Source organism: Oncorhynchus mykiss, chromosome 15, assembly GCF_013265735.2.
Source record: "Oncorhynchus mykiss isolate Arlee chromosome 15, USDA_OmykA_1.1, whole genome shotgun sequence".
NCBI lineage: Eukaryota > Metazoa > Chordata > Actinopteri > Salmoniformes > Salmonidae > Oncorhynchus > Oncorhynchus mykiss.
Genome location: NC_048579.1, coordinates 51,016,892 through 51,026,891, shown reverse-complemented (window position 1 = coordinate 51,026,891; position 10,000 = coordinate 51,016,892). Strand labels below are relative to the sequence as shown.

Here is a 10,000-nt window from a genome sequence, read left to right as displayed (position 1 = left end):
GAACAGCACGTCAGAAATCAGCTCAATGAAATTGAAGAATCCATAGACTCTAACCACTTCTGGGAAAATTGGAAAACACTAAACAAACAACAACACAAAGAATTATCTATCCAAAATGGAGATGTATGGGTAAACCACTTCTCCAATCTTTTTGGCTCTATAACAAAGAATAAAGAGCAAAAACATATACATGATCAAATACAGATCTTAGAATCAACTATTAAAGACTACCAGAACCCACTGGATTCTCCAATTACATTGAATGAGTTACAGGACAACATAAAAACCCTTCAACCCAAAAAGGCCTGTGGTGTTGATGGTATCCTCAATGAAATGATCAAATATACAGACAACAAATTCCAATTGGCTATACTAAAACTCTTTAACATCATCCTTAGCTCTGGCATCTTCCCCAATATTTGGAACCAAGGACTGATCACCCCAATCCACAAAAGTGGAGACAAATTTGACCCCAATAACTACCGTGGAATATGCGTCAACAGTAACCTTGGGAAAATCCTCTACATTATCATTAACAGCAGACTCGTACATTTCCTCAATGAAAACAATGTACTGAGCAAATGTCAAATTGGCTTTTTACCAAATTACCGTACAACAGACCATGTATTCACCCTGCACACCCTAATTGACAAGGAAACAAACCAAAACAAAGGCAAAGTCTTCTCATGCTTTGTTGATTTCAAAAAAGCCTTCGACTCAATTTGGCATGAGGGTCTGCTATACAAACTGATGGAAAGTGGTGTTGGGGGTAAAACATACGACATTATAAAATCCATGTACACAAACAACAAGTGTGCGGTTAAAATTGGCAAAAAACACACACATTTCTTCACACAGGGTTGTGGGGTTAGACAGGGATGCAGCTTAAGCCCCACCCTCTTCAACATATATATCAAAGAATTGGCGCGGGCACTAGAAAAGTCTGCAGCACCCGGCCTCCCCCTGCTAGAATCCGAAGTCAAATGTCTGCTGTTTGCTGATGATCTGGTGCTTCTGTCACCAACCAAGGAGGGCCTACAGCAGCACCTAGATCTTATGCACAGATTCTGTCAGACCTGGGCCCTGACAGTCAATCTCAGTAAGACCAAAATAATGGTGTTCCAAAAAAGGTCCAGTCACCAGGACCACAAATACAAATTCCATCTAGACACTGTTGCCCTAGAGCACACAAAAAACGATACATACCTTGGCCTAAACATCAGCGCCACAGGTAACTTCCACAAAGCTGTGAACGATCTGAGAGACGGGCATTCAAGAAGGGCATTCTATGCCATCAAAAGGAACATAAATTTCAACAAACCAATTAGGATTTGGCTAAAAATACTTGAATCAGTCATAGAACCCATTGCCCTTTATGGTTCTGAGGTCTGGGGTCCGCTCACCAACCAAGACTTCACAAAATGGGACAAACACCAAATTGAGAGACTGCATGCAGAATTCTGCAAAAATATCCTCCGTGTACAACGTAGAACATCAAATAATGCATGCAGAGCAGAATTAGGCCGATAACCACTAATTATCAAAATCCAGAAAAGAGCCGTTAAATTCTATAACCACCTAAAAGGAAGCGATTCCCAAACCTTCCATAACAAAGCCATCACCTACAGAGAGATGAACCTGGAGAAGAGTCCCCTAAGCAAGCTGGTCCTGGGGCTCTGTTCACAAACACAAACACACCCTACAGAGCCCCAGGACAGCAGCACAACTAGACCCAACCAAATCATGAGAAAACAAAAAGATAATTACTTGACACATTGGAAAGAATTAACAAAAAAACAGAGCAAACTAGAATGCTATTTGGCCCTACACAGAGAGTACACAGCGGCAGAATACCTGACCACTGTGACTGACCCAAAATTAAGGAAAGCTTTGACTATGTACAGACTCAGTGAGCATAGCCTTGCTATTGAGAAAGGCCGCCGTAGGCAGACATGGCTCTCAAGAGAAGACAGGCTATGTGCTCACTGCCCACAAAATGAGGTGGAAACTGAGCTGCACTTCCTAACCTCTTGCCCAATGTATGACCATATTAGAGAGACATATTTCCCTCAGATTACACAGATCCACAAAGAATTCGAAAACAAATCCAATTTTGATAAACTCCCATATCTACTGGGTGAAATTCCACAGTGTGCCATCACAGCAGCAAGATTTGTGACCTGTTGCCACGAGAAAAGGGCAACCAGTGAAGAACAAACACCATTGTAAATACAACCCATATTTATGCTTATTTATTTTATCTTGTGTCCTTTAACCATTTGTACATTGTTAAAACACTGTATATATACAGTGCCTTGCGAAAGTATTCGGCCCCCTTGAACTTTGCAAACTTTTGCCACATTTCAGGCTTCAAACATAAAGATATAAAACTGTATTTTTTTGTGAAGAATCAACAACAAGTGGGACACAATCATGAAGTGGAACGACATTTATTGGATATTTCAAACTTTTTTAACAAATCAAAAACTGAAAAATTGGGCGTGCAAAATTATTCAGCCCCTTTACTTTCAGTGCAGCAAACTCTCTCCAGAAGTTCAGTGAGGATCTCTGAATGATCCAATGTTGACCTAAATGACTAATGATGATAAATACAATCCACCTGTGTGTAATCAAGTCTCCGTATAAATACACCTGCACTGTGATAGTCTCAGAGGTCCGTTAAAAGCGCAGAGAGCATCATGAAGAACAAGGAACACACCAGGCAGGTCCGAGATTCTGTTGTGAAGAAGTTTAAAGCCGGATTTGGATACAAAAAGATTTCCCAAGCTTTAAACATCCCAAGGAGCACTGTGCAAGCGATAATATTGAAATGGAAGGAGTATCAGACCACTGCAAATCTACCAAGACCTGGCCGTCCCTCTAAACTTTCAGCTCATACAAGGAGAAGACTGATCAGAGATGCAGCCAAGAGGCCCATGATCACTCTGGATGAACTGCAGAGATCTACAGCTGAGGTGGGAGACTCTGTCCATAGGACAACAATCAGTCGTATATTGCACAAATCTGGCCTTTATGGAAGAGTGGCAAGAAGAAAGCCATTTCTTAAAGATATCCATAAAAAGTGTCGTTTAAAGTTTGCCACAAGCCACCTGGGAGACACACCAAACATGTGGAAGAAGGTGCTCTGGTCAGATGAAACCAAAATTGAACTTTTTGGCAACAATGCAAAACGTTATGTTTGGCGTAAAAGCAACACAGCTGAACACACCATCCCCACTGTCAAACATGGTGGTGGCAGCATCATGGTTTGGGCCTGCTTTTCTTCAGCAGGGACAGGGAAGATGGTTAAAATTGATGGGAAGATGGATGGAGCCAAATACCATACCAAAAATACCAAAGACCATTCTGGAAGAAAACCTGATGGAGTCTGCAAAAGACCTGAGACTGGGACAGAGATTTGTCTTCCAACAAGACAATGATCCAAAACATAAAGCAAAATCTACAATGGAATGGTTCAAAAATAAACATATCCAGGTGTTAGAATGGCCAAGTCAAAGTCCAGACCTGAATCCAATTGAGAATCTGTGGAAAGAACTGAAAACTGCTGTTCACAAATGCTCTCCATCCAACCTCACTGAGCTCGAGCTGTTTTGCAAGGAGGAATGGGAAAAAATGTCAGTCTCTCGATGTGCAAAACTGATCGAGACATACCCCAAGCGACTTACAGCTGTAATCGCAGCAAAAGGTGGCGCTACAAAGTATTAACTTAAGGGGGCTGAATAATTTTGCACGCCCAATTTTTCAGTTTGTGATTTGTTAAAAAAGTTTGAAATATCCAATAAATGTCGTTCCACTTCATGATTGTGTCCCACTTGTTGTTGATTCTTCACAAAAAAATACAGTTTTATATCTTTATGTTTGAAGCCTGAAATGTGGCAAAAGGTCGCAAAGTTCAAGGGGGCTGAATACTTTCGCAAGGCACTGTATAATAAGACATTTGTAATGTCTTTATTGTTTTGAAACTTCTGTATGTGTAATGTTTACTGTTAATTTTTATTGTTTATTTCACTTTATATATTCACTTTATATATTATCTACCTCACTTGCTTTGGCAATGTTAACACATGTTTCCCATGACAATAAAGCCCTTGAATTGAATTGAGAGACAGAGAGAGACAGAGAGAGACAGAGAGAGACAGAGAGACAGAGAGAGAGAAAGAGAGCGACAGAGAGAGAGACAGACAGAGAGAGACAGAGACAGAGAGAGAGAGAAAGAGAGCGACAGAGAGAGAGACAGACAGAGAGAGAGAGAGTCAGACAGAGAGAGACAGCGAGAGAGAGAAAGAGAGTGACAGAGAGAGACAGACAGAGAGAGACAGAGAGAGAGAGAGAGAGAGAGAGAGACAGAGAGAGAGAGAGAGAGAGACAGAGAGAGACAGAGAGAGAGACAGACAGAGAGACAGACAGAGAGAGAAAGAGAGCGACAGAGAGAGAGACAGACAGAGAGAGAGAGAGACAGACAGAGAGATGAGAGAGATGCTGCATTTAGATGAACTCAGAGGGAAGGAAGTTTGAGGTTGCCATGACAACCTTTTACTGACCCTTTCCCTGGTCTCGTCCACCCCTGATCAGTGTGTGTGTGTCTGTGAGTGCAAATGCCTGTGCTTAAGATGTTGGTGCTTTCAGTCTACAATATTTAGAGTTTTCCTGCCATTGTCTGTTAGTGTGTTTTTGAGTGTGTGCCTTTTTGTGTGTGTGTGTGTGTGTCCGTGCGTGTGGGATGTGTGTTTTGCTGTTTCCTGTCACAAAAAAACGGTCGAAGAAACTCTCATTCTGTCTTAAGAAAAAACAACTAAAAAAGGAATTGTGTGACCAGCCCTGCGTACGTGATGCTGTGGATTCTACGGCACGCTCAGAAACAGTACGCCTCTTCAGGTTGTCCGTGTCAGGTTGTGGGTCAACGGTCAGGGTCACGACGTGATGCTCCCAGAATAGACTTTGGGGTGACTGAGACGGGTGAAGAAGGGGATGATGTACAGCTGCCCCGTCACAATGATCAGGACAATTACCTGGTGTGTGTGTGTGTGTGTGCGTGCGCGTGCGTGTGTATATGTGTGTTACTAGGTGTGTTTCCACCAGTACCTGTAGATCAGTGGAGACTAGTTGCAGGTCTGTGGAAGTGCAGGGCAGAGAGCAGGAGGGAGAGCAGGCGGGAGAGCAGGCGGGAGAGCAAGCGGGAGAGCAGGCGGGAGAGCAGGCGAGAGAGCAGACGGGGGAGGAGGCGTGAGAGCAGGTGGAGAGCAGGCGGGAGAGTAGGCGGGAGAGCAGACGGGGGAGGAGGCGTGAGAGCAGGTGAGAGAGGGGGCGGGAGAGCGGGTGGGAGAGGAGGCAGGAGAGGAGGCGGGAGAGCAGGCGGGAGAGGAGGAAGGGAGCAGGCGAGAGAGGAGGCGGGGAGCAGGCGGGGAGCAGGCGGGAGAGGACGCTGGGAGCAGGCAGGAGAGCAGGTGGGGAGGAGGCGGGAGAGGAGGCGGGGAGCAAGCAGGAGAGCAGGCGGGAGAGGAGGAGAGGAGCATTTGTGGAAGAATGATGGACAGGAATCATGGAATGAAGGAGAGGAAAGGGCAGAGGAGCAGAGGGGATGAAAGGAGAGGTAGAATAAAGAAAGTACGTTGGTATCGCAGGCTGCTGGGATACAGGTGAGTGAGCGGCCGCTTAGGGCAGGGCTTTCCCAACCTCTCCTCCTCCCCCTGCCGTTCTGTGTGTTTGAGTTGTTCCAGAGGGAGCTGATTCAGATAATTATCAAGCCCTGGACTACTTGAATCAGGGGAGCTAGTTTAGGAATACAACGACATTGTGAAGCGCCTGGGGGTGCCGAGGAGAGGGTTCAAAACCACTGGCTTCGGGTCTGTGTGTCTCTGTGTGTGTTTGTGTGGGGTATGTGTGTCTCTCTGTGTGTTTGTGTGGGGTATGTGTGTCTCTGTGTGTGTTTGTGTGGGGTCTGTGTGTCTCTGTGTGTGTTTGTGTGGGGTCTGTGTGTCTCTGTGAGTGTTTGTGTGGGGTCTGTGTTTCTCTGTGAGTGTTTGTGTGTCTCTGTGAGTGTTTGTGTGGGGTCTGTGTGTCTCTGTGAGTGTTTGTGTGGGGTCTGTGTGTCTCTGTGAGTGTTTGTGTGGGGTCTGTGTGTATTCCAGAGACATCCGCCTGATGACTTCCAGTCAGAATAATAGTGCTTGAACAGTTACAAAAGGCCCTGTATTGGAGTTGCTTTTATATCAGATGCTATCTTGGTAGAGGCAGTGAGTGGGTACTGTCGGGGGATCCCAACTTTACTGTAATGGTGTGTCGTCGGGGTTAGCAGCCTGACAGTGCGAGGATACAGGTGTGTGTGCCTCAGTGTGTGTGCATGTGTCTGTGTCTGTGTGTGTCTCTGTGTGTGTGTGTGTGTGTGTGTGTGTGTGTGTGTGTGTGTGTGTGTGTGTGTGTGTGTGTGTGTGTGTGTTTGTGTGTGTGTGTGTGTGTGTGTAGACCATGATGCTGACACTAAGTCTCTACTCTATAATTACATCTTTACACAGAGACAACTGGTGCATACTGGATGGTTACTATAGCAACCATGTCGGCCTGGCACCGCTGCCACGACTTGTAGAGGGAAGAGGAGGAGGAAGAGGAGGAGGGGGAGGAAGAGGAGGAGGAGGAGAAGGAGGAAGAAGAGGAGTAGGCAAGGAGGACAAAGGAGAGAATGAGGAGATAAGAAGAGGAGGTGGATGGAGAGGAGGGAGAGAAGAAAGAGAGAGAGAGATAGAGAGGGGGAAGAGGGAAAGAGAGAGGGTAGAGAGAGAGAGATAGAGAGGGGGAAGAGGGAAAGAGAGAGGGTAGAGAGAGAGAGAGAGAGAGAGGGGAAGAGGGAAAGAGAGAGGGTATAGAGAGAGAGAGAGAGGGAGAGGGGGAAGAGGGAAAGAGAGAGGGTAGAGAGAGAGAGAGGGGGGAGAGGGGGAAGAGGGAAGAGAGAGAGAGAGAGATAGAAAGGGAGAGGGGGAAGAGGGAAAGAGAGTAAGAGAGAGATAGAGAGGGAGAGGGGGAAGAGGGAAAGAGAGAGGGTAGCGAGAGAGAGAGAGAGAGAGGGAGAGGGGGAAGAGGGAAAGAGAGAGGGTAGAGAGAGAGAGGGGGGGGAGAGGGGGAAGAGGGAAGAGAGAGAGAGGGAGATAGAAAGGGAGAGGGGGAAGAGGGAAAAAGAGTAAGAGAGAGAGAGAGAGAGAGAGAGAGAGAGAGAGAGAGGGGGAAGAGGGAAAGAGAGAGGGTAGAGAGAGAGAGAAAGAGAGAGGGAGAGGGGGAAGAGGGAAAGAGAGTGGGTAGAGAGAGAGGGAGAGGGAGAAGAGAGAGAGGGAGAGGGGGAAGAGGGAAAGAGAGTGGGAGTTATAGGAAGAAGGCAGAGGGACAGTCTGTTTTGTTCAGTAGTTACTCAATTAATCAGTCAATTGTGAGTATTAGATTTCTCTGTCTTTGGTTTATGTGATACACCAGTGACCACTAACATCTACATCAGGGAGTGTCAATCACCATTTGGGATCAATTCAGTTTTCAATTCAATTTTGCCCAGTGTTTTCTATGGGGATTTTTTAAAGGGATTAGTTTAATTTCAATTCACTTCCTGGATTTACTGAACTGAAAAGTGAACTGAATGAACCCCAACCATGGAGTGAATATTCTAATCTTTTACCCTGTTGACTGTTAGGTGCCTGAGCCGACTCGTTCCTCTGTAGAGCCCCCATTACTGTATATCCCTCCAGTCTAACACCAAAGTCATTAAATCAACCTCTGATACCCTGATCCTGCTATGTACTTAGTAGATTACTAAGCATGCAGATAAAATGAAATGGTGGTCTGTCTGTCTGTCTGTCTGTCTTTGTGTGTGTGTGTGTGTGTGTGTGTGTGTGTGTGTGTGTGTGTGTGTGTGTGTGTGTGTGTGTGTTCTGTCCATCCAACACACTACAGTACATAGCTACTCTCTGATCTCTGAGGCATCAGGTGTTGATAGCAGGGACTGGAAAAGGTCAATATCTCTCTCTCTCTCTATCACTCTCCCTATCATACACACTCTCTTTCTCACACTCCCTCACACACACATCCATATCTCTCTCTCTATCACTCTCCCTATCATACACACTCTCTTTCTCACACTCCCTCACACACACATCCATATCTCTCTCTCTATCACTCTCCCTATCATACACACTCTCTTTCTCACACTCCCTCACACACACATCCATATCTCTCTCTCTATCACTCTCCCTATCATACACACTCTCTTTCTCAAACTCCCTCACACACTCATCCATATCTCTCTCTCTATCACTCTCCCTATCATACACACTCTCTTTCTCACACTCCCTCACACACACATCCATATCTCTCTCTCTATCACTCTCCCTATCATACACACTCTTTCTCAAACTCCCTCACACACACATCCATATCTCTCTCTCTATCACTCTCCCTATCATACACACACTCTTTCTCACACTCCCTCACACACACATCCATATCTCTCTCTCTATCACTCTCCCTATCATACACACTCTCTTTCTCACACTCCCTCACACACACATCCATATCTCTCTCTCTATCACTCTCCCTATCATACACACTCTCTTTCTCACACTCCCTCACACACACATCCATATCTCTCTCTCTATCACTCTCCCTATCATACACACTCTCTTTCTCACACTCCCTCACACACACATCCATATCTCTCTCTCTATCACTCTCCCCATCATACACACTCTCTTTCTCACACTCCCTCGCATACACATCCATATCGCTCTCTCTATCACTCTCCCCATCATACACACTCTCCTTCTCACACACACATCCATATCTCTCCCTCTCTATCACTCTCGCTATCATACACACTCTCTATCTCACACTCCCTCACACACACATCCAAATCTCACTCCGTCAGTCTACTCAGGCTGGCTACCCTGTCAGATCAGGTCCCGGTTGTAATCAGGTTTGCATAATCTACGTCACTCAACACTAAACACACTGATGAGCGTGTGCTGGCAGTTTGTGTGTGTGTGTGTGTTGCTTTATCACTGGTATCTGATAAGAACAGAGGCTAAGTGTGTGTGTGTGTGTGTGTGTGTGTGTGTTGGCCTCAGCGGCATGCATTCAGCCGCATGTTGTCACCCACGTACATCTATTTTTATCTCTCTGGGCTAAAGGTGTGCGTGTGTGTGTGTGCTGGGGATCGTGTTACACAGCCCTGTAGGCAGACTGTCTTTGTCACGGTGGATCATTCTAGATGAGGTCTGAAACTTTCAACAGGGTGTCAGGTATTAGGCATCCTTTCCACCGTACCGATTCACACACACACTCACCCTCTGTCACACACACATGCACACACGCACACTCACCCTCTGTCACACACACATGCACACACGCACACTCACCCTCTGTCACACACACGCATGCACACACACACACTCACCCTCTGTCACACACGCATACACACACACGCACTCACCCTCTGTCACACACGCATACACACACACACTCACCCTCTGTCACACACGCATACACACACACACGCACACTCACCCTCTGTCACACACACATGCACACACGCACACTCACCCTCTGTCACACACACGCATGCACACACACACACACTCACCCTCTGTCACACACGCATACACACACACACACTCACCCTCTGTCACACACGCATACACACACACACACACACACTCACCTTCTGTCACACACGCATACACACACACACACACTCACCCTCTGTCACACACACATACACACACACACTATCCTTGTGGGGAACAAACATTTGATTCCTATTCAAAATCCTATTTTCCCTAAACCCTAACCCAAACCTTAACTCTAACTCTAACCTTAACCCCAAAATCCTAAAACTAAAACTAAACCTAATCCTAACCCTAAATCTCCAACTCAAATTCTACCACTAACTCTAATTGTAACCCTAAACCCTAAGCGTAAAAAAAACTTTTTCCTTTTAGGGACCGGC

General features: G+C 45.9%; 1 protein-coding gene across 4 annotated transcripts in view; it reads left to right on the top strand.

Annotated features, from left to right (window-relative positions):
- LOC110490739 (diacylglycerol kinase iota-like) overlaps positions 1 to 10,000 on the top strand; it is a 105,062-nt gene that overhangs the window by 63,165 nt on the left and 31,897 nt on the right. The window lies entirely within an intron of this gene.